Raw genomic sequence first — 16877 nt, 5'->3', positions numbered from 1 at the left:
ATCTGAGTTGTTTTCATCACTATAAGTGGTTCTCAACTGCCTGTAAAGCTAGCTCCAGGGGATCCGATATCTGCTCCAGGCCTCCAAGTGTATCTATCTGCATGCATATGGTGCATATAAAGTCATACACACACACACACACACACACACACACACACACACTCACACACACACACACACACACACACACATTCATACAAATTTTTAAAAATACATTTTTAAAGGCTAGGAGAAGCAAACTATTCTACTACTTAAGGTAATGTGGGTTCAGGACACACCACTGTCTTCTGCTTTGTTATTCCTATTATGAAAAGAGGGTTGTGGCTTCAGCAGATATGGTGTGATAAGATTCATCACTCACCACTGTCCTAGGGTTTACATTGCTTAGGCAGGAAAGGATTTATTTCAGCTTAAAACTCACAGGTCACATTCCTTCTCTGAGGGAAGTCAAAGCAGGATCCTAAGGCAGAAACTGAGCCAGAGGCTATGAGGGGATGTTGCTCACTGCCTAGCTCCTCCTGGCTTGCTCGGTTTGCTTTCTGATGGGCCCCAGGACCACCTGACAGAGGTGGCACTATTCACAGTGGGAAGCGCCCTCCCACATCAATCAAGAAAAATGCTCCACAGACTTCCCTTCATCCCAGTGCGATGAAGACGTTTTCTCAATTGAGGTTACCTCTTTCCAGATAACCCCAGCCAGTACCAAGTTGACATAAGAACTATCCAGCACAAGCACTGTGGCAAAATTGTGACTTCAGGAGTTTCGCCTCATGATTTTGACTATATCAGTTTTAATTCCACCAATTTTCATTTGAACGAGTCTCATCAGATGCATGTGGCTTTTTCACTACAATAGAGAAAACATTGTGTTGGTCAAAATTCTCTGGGGAAGCAGATAAATGCATGTCACGATGAAACGAAATTTGATTCTTTTCATTTCTGTTTCAATAATTGAGCCCTGACTGTGTTTATCTCTTCTCATCTAATGCTTTTTGGTTGTCATTTATCCTGGCTTCTCCAAGGTCTTCAGGTGTATCATTAAATTATTCATGTGAGATCTCTCAATTTTTTTGATCTAGGTTACTTAGTTCTATAAACTTTCCCATATTTTGGTATGTTATGCTGTCATTTTCATTCAGTTCTAGGATTATTAAAATTTCCTTCCTGATTTCTCCCTCAATCATCATTCAGTAGCTTTGTTGAGTTTCTGTGAGTTTGTGTACCTTCTACTTCTGTTGCTATCCACCTTTACTCCTTTGTGACCAGATAGAATGTAGAATGTGATTTTAGTTTTCCTCTAACAGTTGAGACTTGTAGTATGTTGTACTACATGGTTGATTCTGGAGGAAGTTCCTTGGGCTTCTGAGAAAAACATTTGTTCATTATTGTTTGGGTGGAATGCTCTGTAGAAGTCTGTTAGATCCATTTGACTTATAGTGTCATTTAACTCAAAATACTTTGTATGAAATTCTCAAAGAATGAGTCAAAATATTTCAAGTAAATATAGGACAAAAATAAGAGAAGATCTGAGTAATTGTCATAATCAGAAACTACAAAGTCATAGTGCTGTATAAAAGCTTGGAAATTAGTGGGGTCTAGATCCAGGATGACAAATCTTCAAAATGACAGAGGTTGATGGTGCACCCTGAAATACTCTTGGTGCAAGTCAATGTTCAAAGGTTAAAGATTTTGAAGTTTAATGTCCATGAATTACAGTAGCAGAAGACTGCAACCCCTCAGTACAAACACCAGAAAGAGAAAGATGCTTAATTCATTCATCTCCAACCTACTATATAATGCTGTTCACATTCAGGTTGAGTATTACCATTCCTTTCATTGGCCCACACGCCAGTCTTTTCTGGGATTAGTCTCCCAGACAACACCCAAGTATATGACTTACCAATTTGGTAGCACAGCCGTCTATCTAGTTAATTATTGTTTTAGAAAAGCAAAAACAGCATGCATTTAAAGAAAAATATCACACAGATTCCTGTCATTAATGTCCTTGGAACCTCTATTTATAAAACAACTCATCACCTGCATGCAGCAGTTGGCATTGGTAATAACTGCTGTATTCTTTAAAGTCTTTAACTTAACAACATCTATTTGAAACGTAGTACCAAGATCTGTGGTTTCAAACAGAAAGAACATATTTGAGCATTTTCTCTTACCATTCAAAAAATAAAAATAAAAAACTATTGGCTTGAACCATAGAAAAATGTGAATATTCGACCAATTTAACTAAAATAAAACAGCAAAGTCCAACAATTCCACCAAAATTGTTTTCTTGTATTCACCCTTCCCCCAAAAATCCATAGACACAATGTCCTTCAGTATTTCTGCCCTGTCCCTCTCATTAGGGAGCAAGGTTATTTATAAGACAGGTTGATAAGGAAGGAAATGATGAGGTTTTCATTTATTTTATTTTTAAAAGATTTGTTTTTTATTTTATGTCGATAAATATTTTTGTCACATGTATGTATGTGTGCCACGTGATTGTCTAGTGCCCGTGGTGGTCAGAAGAGGCTGCCAGATACCTTGGAACTAGAGTTATGATGGGTGAGAGATACTATGAGTGTGCAAGAGCAGTGAGCACTTGAGCACTCATGCAATGCACAGTCTCTCCAGCCCCTGGCTTGGCTTTTGAATCATTATTTGTAAGACTTCAGGTCATGTTTGTACTGGGGATAAGATCAATGGTAGCAGTTCTCTTTCTGAAGCGCTTTGCTACACCCGCCTAATCCACAGTCCCTTCAGACAAAACAGAAGCAAATAGATAAATAAATAGACCCATAGTAGCCTACCATCGCAGGCAAAGAACTTCTTCAGATGAGAGCCGTGGGTTATCTTCACAGTTGGCTGGATGTTTGCTTAACAATATACTAAAGAGAAACAGGACAGGCAAATTTCATCCCGTGAGAGTATTAGGAAGGAGTAAGAAGATCACTATTTTGAATTTATATATTTTTCCTGAGATTTTGCAAGGCACCACTTGGCACTGTGGGGATTTCAAGTATAAACATGACCAAGTCCTTGCTCTCTAGATGCTAACAATAGAGTGGGAAAGTAGACACATGCACAAGCAATTATACTACAAGGTAGATCCTTTGATAAGGATTATGATTTTAATAACTTCTCTAATAAGACAAATATGCCTGTGTTTTCAAACAGCAGCTGGTGGAAGCTGAGCATGATTTTCCCCCGTTATTTATTTTTTTAAGAGAACATAACGAAAAGTTGTGATGTTTTTAAAAAGATCAAAGAAGATTTCTAATTTATACATATTGTGAGTTCAATCTTTACATCTCAAGTCTATAAAGTTAACATTGCATTTGTTCTATCATTATTCAGAAATTACAGTTCATGAATTTCTGATAATGACAGATAAGACATTACAAATTCAGCAGAGATCCTGGTTAGCAGCAGGTTGTTTGAATGGATGTCCAGGGTTGGAATAATATAAGAATGTATGGGGGTTTTTAACTCTGATCCTGCTTTTGGCAGAAATGGATACATGGAGAAGGTCATTGCTGTTTTATTTCCATTTTTGTGACTAATTTATTTTGTCTTAGAACCTGATTCAGCATTGGAGTTACCCATCTCTAGAGTGACATGAGTACTGTACTAACTACCATCTGTAGCAGTGCCAATGATGGGAAAGTCTCAATAGACGGATGCTTCCTTGACCTAGGGATTCACCAGAGGATCTCAACAGGATTTATAGATATTAAGTATTCAAGCCTCAAATCAGTTCATAACCATAGCTATTACATAGGACTAGTGCTCTGAACCAGAGAAGCAGTAGAGAAACAGAAAACTCCTCAGGGGATGTCAAACAGTCTGAGCAGTGCAGGCCTTCCTGGGAGTCGAGGATCAACGCTTATGAAGATGTCCAACTTTACTACCCTTAAAATTTACTGAAGCAACTTGTTAAAATACAATAATCACATGCTTAGATCCAAAGATTCAGAGCTAAGATCCACAAATAAGAGAGAACATTCACATTTGTCTTTCTGGGTCTGGGTTACTTCACTCAGTATATTTTCCAGTTCCACCTATTTACCTGCAAATTTCATGATTTCATTTTTTTTTTACAGTGGAATAGAATTCCGATGTGTAAATGTATCACACTTTCATTATCCATTCATCAGTTTGATGGACATTAGACTGTTTCCATTTCCTAGCTCTTGAGACTAAAGTGGCCAAGACGACTGACCAGGTATTTGTGGAGTAGGATATCAAATCCTTAGACAGATGCTAAGGAATGGTATAGATGAGTCAGGTGGTAGATTTCCTTTTAGTTTTTTGAGAATTGAAAACACTGATTTCTGTAGTGGCTTCACAAGTTAGCAACTCTCCCCTCAGTGGGTGTGGATTTTCCTTTCCTGGAATCCTCACAAGCATTTGTTGTTAGTTGTTTCCTTTCTGGCTCTTAGTCAGGGTAAAATGATAAATTAATTTTCATTTCCCTAACTGTTAGGATGTTGAATACTTTTTAAGGGATAGTTTATTTTAGTCGTTTTCATCTCTTCTTCAGAGAATGTTCTGTTCAGATCCATAGTCTGTTTTAAAGCTGGGTTATCTGCTTGCTTAGCTCTTTGTTTTTTAAGTTCTTTATGTATTCTGGATAATAATCCTCTATGAGATGAATAACTGGAAAAGACTCTCTTTCCAATCTATGGAATGCTTCTTCACTCTATTAATTTCTTGCCTGTATAGAATCCTTTTCATTTAATGAGGTTCAATTTGTCAACTGATTGCCTTAATTCCTGTGGAAACAGAGTCGTATTCAGAAAGTCCTTGCACATATATTTTGTAGTATACAGTCAATGTTTCTTCTAGCAGTTTCCGAGTTTGGGTTTCAAATGAGGACTTTGGATGACCTGGAGTTGATTTTTGTGTGGAGTGATAGATATGAGTCTAAATTCATTCTTCTACATGTGGTCGCACTGTTTCCCCTGCACCATTTACAAATTATAGTGTCAGTTATCCAGTGTACATTTCCAGCATGTTTGTCAAATATCAGTTGACTATAATTTCATACACTGGGTCTTCTATTCTGTTCCATTGATCTATATCTCTGTTTTGTGCAGGAACCATGCTGTTTTTATTGCTATAACTCTGTAATAGAGCTTAAAATCTGACATGGTAATTTCTCTAACTTTGTTCTTTTTGCTCAAAGATTACTTTGTTTATCTGAGATCTTTTAATTGTAGATTTTTTTTTCTAATTCTGTGAAGAATTTCCTGGTGATGTTGATTGAGAGTATATTGAATCTGTACATTGCTTATGTTAGGATGATCATGTTCACAATATTTCTTTGACACAGGACTTGAAAGAACTGAACTGAAATTAACCTGGAAGGCTCCTCATTGAGGACTAAGTTTCATAGTATTTGAAGGTACTATACAAGCAGACAAGAAAATCAATTAATAGTCATATCCCACTGTATGGCTATGGACCACATTGACCAGAGTGGCAAGACCACCTCATTGGTGCGCTTTTATCTTAGGGGTGATCAACAGAGGTCTAATTGTGTTTGATGCCTACTTAATGGGGGAAGTTTTATACCTAAACTTAGGCAATCACTTATGGCTAGAGAGGTGAGGGATCTTAGAGGAGACTCCACTAAACTAGCATAATTTCTAAACGTGTTCTGAATACTTTTTCTTATATCCTCAGATAAGTGTAACTCACCTCTCATCACAGAAGCTTCTTTTGCAGTTGATGAAAACTTTTGATAAAACCCATAACCAATCAAAGCTCAGAGAACAACTGACCATGGGGTTCCCAACCCCAGATTAACACATCCAAAACACAACCCTCTTCCTAAGACATGGGTAACATGTGTAAGAGGGGACAGATGTCTTGTCATAGCCAGAGAACCAGGATCTGTTGCAACATATCTTCTAGACGTGACAGGAGAACTGCCCGTATGAAATCTCAATGATATAATCACCTACACAAGACCTACATAGTGACAATATCAGTTGACATTGCCATCATTGCTGGAGAAAGAAAATCTTTCAAGATCGCACCCCTACTTGAATAGCTACTGCCAATCAATGGCTTCTGAAAGAGAGGGAATCAGTCTTCTCCAGGTATTAAATTCCTGTTAGATCATATATGCATATACAAATACATATAGGCATCTAATAATAATTACAGAAAAAAGAGGCCATGGTGTTGAAGGAGAGCAAGGAGGGTCATGTGGAAGGATTTGGAGGGAGATAATAGATGGGAGAAATATCAGAAAATAAATACATACTCAAAAATAACCAAATAAACAAACAAAAAGGAAGCCTATAAACCTCTTACAAGTGTAAAACTCTCTATTATTTCTGGATATTCTGACACTATTAAAAACATAGAGAAAAGCATTTAAAGATGAATAAAGTTTCAGTTTCATGTTCAAACACATCAACAGGATGATATTGGGCCAGATCTTTATAGTATCAAACTAAACAGAATTAAACCAATGAGTATGAAGAGTAAAAGGTGACCTCCCATGTAAATTTGGAGTCATAAGCATCAATCTAAGGCTAAGTCACACCATTTTCCATAGCCCAGAACATCATATTCACTCTCTTATTTATTTATTTTGTGTTAGGTTGGAAGGATAAGCCCCTCACGATAGCCTCTGGGTACATCAACTGAGTTTTATAAGAAATGTTCTACAGTTCCTGTATAAATTCTGACCAGCTTAAAGTGAATACCAACTCTGTTATTTAAAAGGATTTCTGGTTTGTTTCAACTTGAAAGTGATTTAATAGGAAGCCCAGAGAGAAAAATCTTTCTCAGTAATCATATTATAACAAGTAAGAATTAAAAGTATTAAGAAGTTTGAGCAAACTTTTCAGCTACTCTGTGTTGTTCAGGAGGAGGGGGTCATTTGAAGTTGGCTATGGGAGTAAGTACAACAAAACTGTAAGAAAGAAAAACACAGAAAACTTCACAAGTATTGGGTTCATTATATGTCTATGGCCACAGTGTTTTTCAAACACTTGGGTTTGGCCAAACCCTAGGATCCCCTTCCTCAAAGACGTTTTGCCTGTCTCTAGATCCTTTTCTGAATGTATAAAGCCAACTATATTTTAGAAATAAAGTTCTCGTACATTTTCAGATTCATCTGTGCTTAATTCATCAAAATGTTTTGTTTTGAGCCTGCATTTGGGGAAAGACCTGTGATCTTTTTATTAGACTTTTGAAACTTTTTTTTCTTTTCTTAGAAACAGGAAGACTCTTGAGCCAGCAGCAAGCAGGGTTAAAGTCAGAGTGTTATAATGGGCTTGATAGTTAGAAGCCATGACTCTAAATAGGTCTTGAGCTTGGCAAAACATTCCTTCCCTTATTTATTAGGTGAGAAGAAAACATTTAGGATAAAAGGAGAATGATTCGAATGGCAACGCATTCCTTCGTCTTTATAAGCAAAACAAATCCATGGCTCCTTTTTTAAATTAAAAGGTGAATATCTTTTTAAAAATGTCAAAAATCAATTTTGTATTATTTTTATCTTTATACTATAGACATTTGTGAGATGTGTGTGTGTGTGTGCGCAGATTTATAAAAGTCATACACTTTCCATTAAGAAATTATTCAGCTACTGCTTTTTTTAAATGAATGAAATATATTATTTGGTAGTACTTAGTGATGACAAAAGACCTCCAAGGAGCTTAGGGTTAAATCAATAGATCCTTAACAGGCCAGTTCCTCAAATATGGAAAATCAACCTATCCTTATCACACTTTGAGAAAAGTGAGTTGTGAGATAAGATTAAGAATAAACTGATTAATGGTTTCCAACAAGACAATATAGGCAACACTAGTCTGTGTTTTTGGGGTTTTTTTTTTTTTAAAGCTTTCTAAAACTCCAATAAAAACAAAGAAACTAGAATAAGAAAACAAAACTTCATAGCCAACATCTACAGAAAATTTCCAAGAAGGATTCTTCCAAACCCCCAAAACCTGGACCTGCCATCAAGTTTACATGTTATCAGAGGCTCTGTGGGGAAGAGAAGCAATCCTGATGAATGTGAGGGCCAGGAACCAAATTCCTAGCAGATATTTATGCCATAAACATGATGTCCTTACTAGTGTTGAAAGCTCAGCAAGCCAATGTGAGATCAGTAGACACATCTGAGAAGGTTTTTCTGAGACTGTGGTTCATGAGTGAGTTCAAAGGGCCACTAAACTCGAGATCAGGGTTGGAGTCTTGATGCCAAGACCTCTCCAAACAGAAAAACCTAAAGCATGTTTCAAAATGAATGCCCAAACTCAAAAAAAGAGAGAAAGAGAAAAGAAATATCTGTGACGGTATAATCATCAGAAGCAGAGTAAAACCACTAAGGGCAATGAAGAGAAAAACTCAAGAATAAATATGGAGAAATCTGAAGTCATGAAGCTAAGGAAGGCCATGTGAGCCTCCTTTCTTTGCATAGGTGAAAAGATTTCACAGTTAAAAATCATGAAAAGGGACATATATTCTTGACAAATGTCATGCAACATTTTATGAGGAAAAACAATAATGAGCAGAAAGTCATTATTTTTAAAGCCAATTAAAAATGAAGGAAGGACACCAGAATTAGAAATAGAATCAGTGGTAAGCTGATAGAAGGAAGAAGTATTTAAAAAGAAAGAGACAAAACAAAGGCTTAGGTGGAAAAAAAGTTGAAAACATTTCAAAAATGATGACTAACCCAGGAAACATACAAAAACAAATGGATTTAGAGGATGGCTAAAGCCTTCGGAGACATGCATGATACCTTATGAATAACAGAATATAAGAAAGAGGAAATTAAAAGCAAATATAAAAGTAAAAATAATTAAAAACAACTTAAAAGCAATTGTGAGATAGAAAGAGGCAAGAGAAATCAACCCCCATGTAGAAGATGGTCCCACTGAAAATATCTTAGTCACATTATTGATATTAAAATATGTATTGCAAGAAAGCATTCCAGAAATGAAGTTCAATACTAAAGAACATAGTTATTGTAAGGGAAATCACCTACATAGAAAAAAATTTAATCAGAAGAGATCACATGGACACATAATATGTTAAATTTGACCTTTTAATGAAAACACAGATTTTTGAATGTGTTGACAAAAAGACCATGTCACCTTTAAAGGTAAGAAAACTTAGAATGTCGTAAGTAATTAAGCTAGTCTAATACAGTGAAGGTGGCAGCTCCCTTTCTAAGGTCCACAACTTTACTAGCTCTGGAAAGCTGTCTAGGTTTCCAGTGCCAGACAAGATTTCATTCTTGTTGAATGAGACCTAAATCCAAGTAGACAACTGTTGGTTACTTCTAAGATGTGAGTGCCACATGTTGCCCCTTTACAGGTACTGTGCCATGCAGGTCACTGGAGTTCATAGGTCTTGAGCTGGGTAGGACTATTAACTGATTTCTTCATTGTAGGCAAAGTTTTCTTTCCTGCCTGCTAGTTCCCAAATAACCAACATGGAGACTCAAAATTAACAATAAATGTTCAGCTGATAGCTCAGGCTTATTACGAACTAACTGGCTCTTACAACTTAAATTAACCCATATTTCTTATCTAAGTTCTACCATGTGGCTCATGGCTTGTTACCTCATTTTGTATACATCCTGCTTCCTCTGTGTCTGGGTGGCGACTCTCCAGACTCTGCCCTTCTTCTTCCCAGTATCCTCCTAATCTGGCTCTTCCACCCAGCTACAGGCCAGTCACCTCTTTACTAAGAGAGTAAATCATAAACACAGTGAGGTGATATACTGTGTATCCTAGTAAAACTTGCCTGAAGATCAGAGAACAGAACAAGTCACTAGATTAAACATAGAGGCCAGGCAGTGGTGGTACACACCTTTAATCCTAACACTCCTTTAATCCAGGTGGATCTCTGAGAGTTTAAAGTCACTATGCACTCACTACATGAGATTGATTCAGTCTAAAAGAGAAAACAGAGCCAGGCAGTGGCAGCACACACCTTTAATCCCAGTACTGGGAAGCACAAGCCTTTAATCTCAGGAAGTGCTAGTTGGGTGGAGAAAGGTATGTAAAGTGTGAGGAGACAGGAACTAAAAGCTTTACAGCAGAAGCATCTCTTTCAGCTAGAGGCTTTTTTTGGCTGAGGAAGCTCATTTGGCTGAGGATTTTCAGGCTAAGGAGTTGTAGAGGTAAGACATGCCAGTAGGTTGTTCTTTTGTCTGTCTGATCTTTCAGCATTTACCCCAATATCTGGCTCCGGATTTTTTTTATTAAGACCATTTAGGAATTCATGTTACAATACAGTGTACAAAGATTCTTCTACAGAATTTCTCCATTTTTTTTCTAATTGAAAAAGGAAGGTTTTAACTTTAACATAGTAAAATTATATATGACAAAACAGTTATCAAGTAAGAATTCCAGGTAAAATATTCAGCCATTTGTAGTTGGCAAAATTAGAGAAAACTCTCTATTATTTATCTTTATGAGTCTAAAGTTTTATTCCTAATTTACCTTTTATCATAATTAAGGAAAACTTTAAGTCTAATTTTTTAGTCTTTAACTTCCTCAAAGACCCAAGAAGGGTATAAATGTTACCTAATGACAGCGACATTTGTCTGCCTGGACAATCACCCAAAGTTCTGTAAAGTTGGGGCATCTGACTCTGACATACATGACAGACATTTCTGAGAAGCAGGGAATTCTGAAGGACTGGGCTACCTTGTCTTGACAAAGTTTTGCAGTTGCTTTCTTTGGAATCCTGCTGGTCCAGTTTGGACAGTACACTGTCAGAAATTGAGGCAAGGGTAGTTTCTTTGCCCAGATGGCTAGTTTGGGCCATAAAGAAAGCAATCTCTATATAGAGGTTCTTTAATATCCATCATCTTCTTTTGAAGCAAATGGGTACTGTCAGGAAAAGCTTTAGGTTATTAAACATATTTAATGCCATATTCTGTAGGTCCTTGAAGTTTGAAGTTTGAAGACTATCTATCTATCTATCTATCTATCTATCTATCTATCTAAATATATCTGTGTATGACCTTGAAGACATATCTAACATGACTATAAGCTTGACTATTATAGATGACTATTAATCTTTATTTCTTCTTTTTTATTATTATTATATTTATGTTTTAATTTTACACATCAGCCATGGGTTCCCCTGTCCTCCCCATCCCCTCCCCTCCATTCCCATCTCCTCCAGGGACAAGACTCCCCTCAGGATTCATTTAAACCTGGTGGATTCAGTACAGGCAGGTCCAGTCCCCTCCTTCCAGGCTGAGCAAAGTGTCCCTGTGTAAGCCCAAGGTTCCAAATAGCCAGCTCATGCACTAAGGACAGGTCCCGGTCCCACAGCCTGGATGCCTCCCAAACAGTTCAAGCTATTCAATTGTCTCACTTATCCAGAGGGCCTGATCTAGCTTTGGTTCATAATTCATGTGCTTCCATTTGTTTAGCTATTTGTCCCTGTACTTTTTCCAATTTTGGGCTCAACAATTCATGCCCTTACAGTCCCTCCTCTTTCTCAACAATTGGACACCTGGAGCTCCACCTGGGGCCTGGCTGAGGATCTCTGCATCCACTTCCTTCAGTTATTGGATGAGAATTCCAGCTCGACTGTTAGGGTGTTTGGGCATCTGATCACCAGACTAGGTCAGATCAGGCTTTCTCTCAACCATTGCCAGCATTCTACAGAGGATGTATCATTGTGGATTTCTGGGGACCTCTCCAGCACTCTGCCTATTCCTGTTCTCATGTGGTCTTCATTTATCATGGTCTGTTATTCCTGGTTCTCCCTTTCTGTTCTTGATCCAGCTGGGATCTCCTGCTCCCCTAAGCTTTCTTTCCCTCAAATCTTGCCCATCATTACTCCCACTGTCATCCAGGTTGTTCATGTAGATCTCATCCATTTCTCTGTCATTGGGCAACTCCAGGGAGGCCACCTAGAAAACGAGACCCTAGGAAAGACACAGGGATCACCCAATGACAGAGAAATGGATGAGGTCTAATCTTTATTTCTTAATCGTACATTACATTTTTAAATGAGTTGCATAAGCACAAAACCCCCAAACAAGAGTAGAAACATACAAATAGTATAGTAAAAATAACTTTAAATTTGTATCAATAAACCCAAATTCACACCAATGTAAACTATTTTTAGATTAATAGTTGTTTTTGGATTAAAAGTAGATTCAATAATCTACACATTTATCCTATCCTTTCTATATCCCCCTTTTTCTTTTCAGAACAAGACCCCTGATTCTAATCTCCTTTGTTTATTTTTTTTTCTGACCATTGCCAATAACAAGTTTTAACCAACCCTCCTTAAAAGATAACAAACATCCATACCCAATATTTTGGAAATGTGGGCATCATTTTCTAGACTACTTCCTGTTGTCTAGGAGTACTGGTATCTTTGGGGGAATCTTTGACAAAACTGGGATAATAATGCAGTACCAGCTGGAGTAGCCAATGAGGTTGGATCATCTCAGCCAGCGACCTTAAAGCTGTTTTATATGCAGAATTTTGAGAAGACTGTAACAGGGACATTTTGAAATGCTGGGTCACGTGGGCCATACATTTTTATTGTTGTTTGGTCTCTTTGTTCTGAAAATACATAAACTTTTAAAGGTAACATATGTTACAAGTATGGAACATGTTGTGTGAACAAGTCATTTAAAGATGATTTTTATGCTTTATGTTTGGCATGTAAAATATACACCATGTGTCTTGTAGTTCTTCTAGGTTTATTGGGTTTTTATCTGTAGCTAGTATTTCAGGGGGTCTTTCTTGATCAAACCTGATCCACATGAACTTGGAATGAATCCACAGCCTCTCATTTCCTGTGGAAATGAGAGCATAACCTCTTCCCTAAAGTAACATATCTTTCACTTCCATTTTGAAGTCTAGATAGATAGATAGATAGATAGATAGATAGATAGATAGATAGACAGATTCAAACACTTCAAAGACCTACAGAATATTGCATTAAATATGTTTAATAACCTAAGGCTTTTCCTGACAGTACCCATTTGCTTCAAAAGAAGATGATGGACATTGAAGAACCTCTATATAGAGTTTGCTTTCTTTATGGCCAAATTAAAAAATATATAGGTAGGTTTAATCCACCAGTTTTTATAATCCAATATGTCTTAGTAGCTGTCATTTGTTATTAGCAATCAGAAAATCTAAATACAACACAATAACATACAGATTTTCTGTGTATTTCCCATCTTTAAATGACTTAATATACATATCTATATCTATATATCTATATAGATACATATATATATTTTACTCTATTTCTTTTAAAGTACTTTATTATTTTTAAACAATTTTAAATCTAAGACCTACATCTTATGCCCTGAGAGGCAGCCATGCACTACATTGATGGTCTATACGGTTTGGGAGTCACTTGGACTAACCTTGACCAAACATTTGAAAAGAGGTTTCTCATGTCTGATACTGGGGGTTTTGTTAGTCTACAGTTCTTGTGTGTAGCACTGTCAGCCCAAGTGGCATAACTTCCTTTAAGGTGTGTGTGTGTGTGTGTGTGTGTGTGTGTGTGTTGTGTATAATCTTTGGTAAATATAAAATAATATGGTTCCTGGGGGCTTTATCAAAACAAAACAAAACAAAACAACCTTGCTGTTATTTGTCCTATGTCTCCTCTTCTGTATTGTCCTTCCTCTTGGACACCCTTCCCACTTTTCCATTCCCCACTTCTGTCAACTGTATTCCCCTCTCAAGCCCCTCTACCTGCTCACACTTTCTTGGTTTTGTGATTACTCCATGGTGAATACTCTGTCTGAAGATTTGGAGCTAGGAACTGAAGATAAGAGAGAACACGAGACATTTGTCTCTCTGGGTCTGGATTACTTCACTCCACATTATCTTTTCTAAGTCTGTCCATTCACCATAAATTTCATTATTTCATTTTCCTTTATAGATAAATAGCATTCAATTATGTGTTTGTGCCATATTTTAGTTATCCATTCAGCTGTTGAAGGATAGTTAGGTTATATATATATATATATACAACACACACACACACACACACACACACACACACACACACACACACACACACACACACACACCTTAAAGGAAGTTATGCCACTTGGGCTGACAGTGCTACACACAAGAACTGTAGACTAACAAAACCCCCAGTATCAGACATGAGAAACCTCTTTTCAAATGTTTGGTCAAGGTTAGTCCAAGTGACTCCCAAACCGTATAGACCATCAATGTAGTGCATGGCTGCCTCTCAGGGCATAAGATGTAGGTCATATATATATATATATATATATATATATATATATATATATATATATATATATATATATATATATATATATAAGAATCTCTGGAGTATGACAAACCCTTTGGCAAAGCAGTAGAATAGCTGGGTCATATGGTAGATTTGTTTTTAATTTAGTTTTTGATTTCCTAAGTGGCTGGAATCTCCACATCAATGAATGAGAGTTTCTTTCTTCCTACAACCTCACCAGTATTTGTTGCTCACAAATAAATATAGCTACTTCAAAATAAGCCTCTTTTTTACAGAAAATGATACCATCACAGAAAATCACTACCGGATGTAATGCAGAGATCTGTAGGTTGTGGATAAGCCAGTTCCTTTGGACTTATCTACATAATATTAACAGCATCTATGGCTCAGAGAATATCTCAGAAGAATGGAAGGAAAGCTTGTAAGAGCCAAAATACCAGGAAGCATGCTGTAGAACAGTATTTCCTAGAAATAGCCATATAAACAAGACCATAAAAATGACAATCCAATGGTCATATTAACATAGAAGGAAAAAATCTCATGGTATCCATCTTTAGACTAAGAACTGTAGGCAACTAAGTTAATAATAAGATAATCAAAGAAAAGGAGGCTATCAATGTGAAAGTTGAGGGTTCATGCAAAATTTTGAAGGAAAGGTACCTGGGATGAACTGGTGGGAGACAAAGAGAGGGGATACAATTCTATTTTAATTAAAATGCATTTAAAACATTGTTTTAAATAAAACAAAAATTTGACTATCATACCTTCATGAGAAAAGACAATGAAAGATTGTAATTTAGCAATAGTTGAGTTCCAAGGAGGGGGGAGTTCCATTTTTTTTTAATCCACAGGCAGATTGACTTTCAAATAAAAATGCTGAACTTTGTGTGAACAGACAAGAATGTAGAAACAATGAAATATAATAGCTGATACCATTGAGGATTTCCCTGAGAATTCTGCTATAGGATAAATTTCAGACAACCAAAAGGGCTGCAAAGCAAATGAAGAACAGGCATGAGAAATGTTGGAGAGCATTTCATATAAATATGCTTATCTAACTAAGCTTAAATAATCGTAGAAATGAACAAAGCATATAGCATATAATGTCCTTGCATGGTGAGGATGTGTGCACAGCCCAGCAGTTAAAAAGTAGGAGAGGGGGGAAGGGTGTATAAAAAAGAAAGTAAGTCCTGTAATTACCCTCAAAAGTGATGTTATATGATGAATCAATTTTGAAATTATAGAGTTAGAGTATCTCTTTAATAAAAGCCATCAACAAAATAGTGGATCTAGAGAGTCATTTTAGTGGTAGTCAGTACTAGAGAAAGAAATAGTCATACCTGTGCCTCCTGATGGAAAGCCATGTTACCACCTATGAAGCTTCTTGGTATATAAAAGGCAGAGAGAGAGAGAAATAGCACCTGCATGTATTCACACACAAGTTATTGTATAATAGCATATATATATATCTACTAACTACTATTAGATTGTATCAAGTAGGTATTTAAAATCTTGCATATTGTAATAAAGATCCAAGATGGCATAATATATTTCAAATGAAATATCATTTAATGGATGATTCTTTGGCCATAACCTGCCATTTTCAGGCTGTTTAGGATGAAACTTAAGAGTTCAGAGTTTATTCCCCTGAAATTATTAGTGTTCTCTAAATTATTTATTTCCATGACTAAAATGACCTTTCCACGACTTACATTTGAATCAGTTTTCTTTATGTATCCTTCTTATCAATAGCCACTTCATTGCAGACCTCTATTTGACTATCTTTTTGTCTGTGACTCTAGATAGTCTGAAATGTTAAGGCCGTGATGTAGATACAAAGCAAGAGTTTTCAGGTCGTGATGTAGATACAAAGCAAGAGTTTTCAGGACTAGCAAGGATGAGGACCATTTTCTGATTAGAACTAAGCCCCACTCCGCAGGATAGAACCCAGACCTATCTCTATTATCAGGCTAAGAACCTATGTCTAGACAGGGCATGGGCCCTAAGAGGGAACCTACTTTTATTATTCTGTTAAATGTATTGAACTGACTCCTCATAACGTATTGTCATATCCACAGATCAATGTATCTCTCATCTCCTATCTGAGAGGTTTCTCCTTTCAGTAGATTGTGATTACCACAGTGACTAACAAGTGGCCAACATGCAATGAATAAGAGACTGTGAAATGCTCTGGTCCAAAGCCAACATGTAGACAGCAATTCCCCTCCCAAAGCTCAAGCATCATTGCAGAAGAATGGGGTGGAAAGAGGGCAGGCGCCTGATGTGGTGAACAACTACAAGGAAACCGTATCTACTGGACACAGCAGGGCAGCTGCACACATGAAGTCTTGGCAGCTGTGACAGCATGCACAAGACAAAGCAAGCCCAAGCCAGACCATTCCCTAGAAAGGAGAAAGGAGCTGAGCACATAATCCCACCTGAACCATGGAGCAACTCACAATATATTATTTGATGGGAGTGGCAGTGTTCTCTAAGTGTGTAGCCTCTAGTTACTTGAACACTCTAGAATGGAAGGACATACATCCAAGAATATTTGTGTAGCACAAAATTGGTCTTGGAGGAGGTGGTTTGTTTGTTTGTTTTTGGCACAAACTAGGGTGAGTAGG

This window comes from Onychomys torridus, chromosome 19 (genome assembly GCF_903995425.1).
Source record: "Onychomys torridus chromosome 19, mOncTor1.1, whole genome shotgun sequence".
In the NCBI taxonomy this organism is placed as follows: Eukaryota; Metazoa; Chordata; class Mammalia; order Rodentia; family Cricetidae; genus Onychomys; species Onychomys torridus.
The sequence above is the reverse complement of the archived record's forward strand: the minus strand, read 5'-3'. Positions refer to the sequence as shown.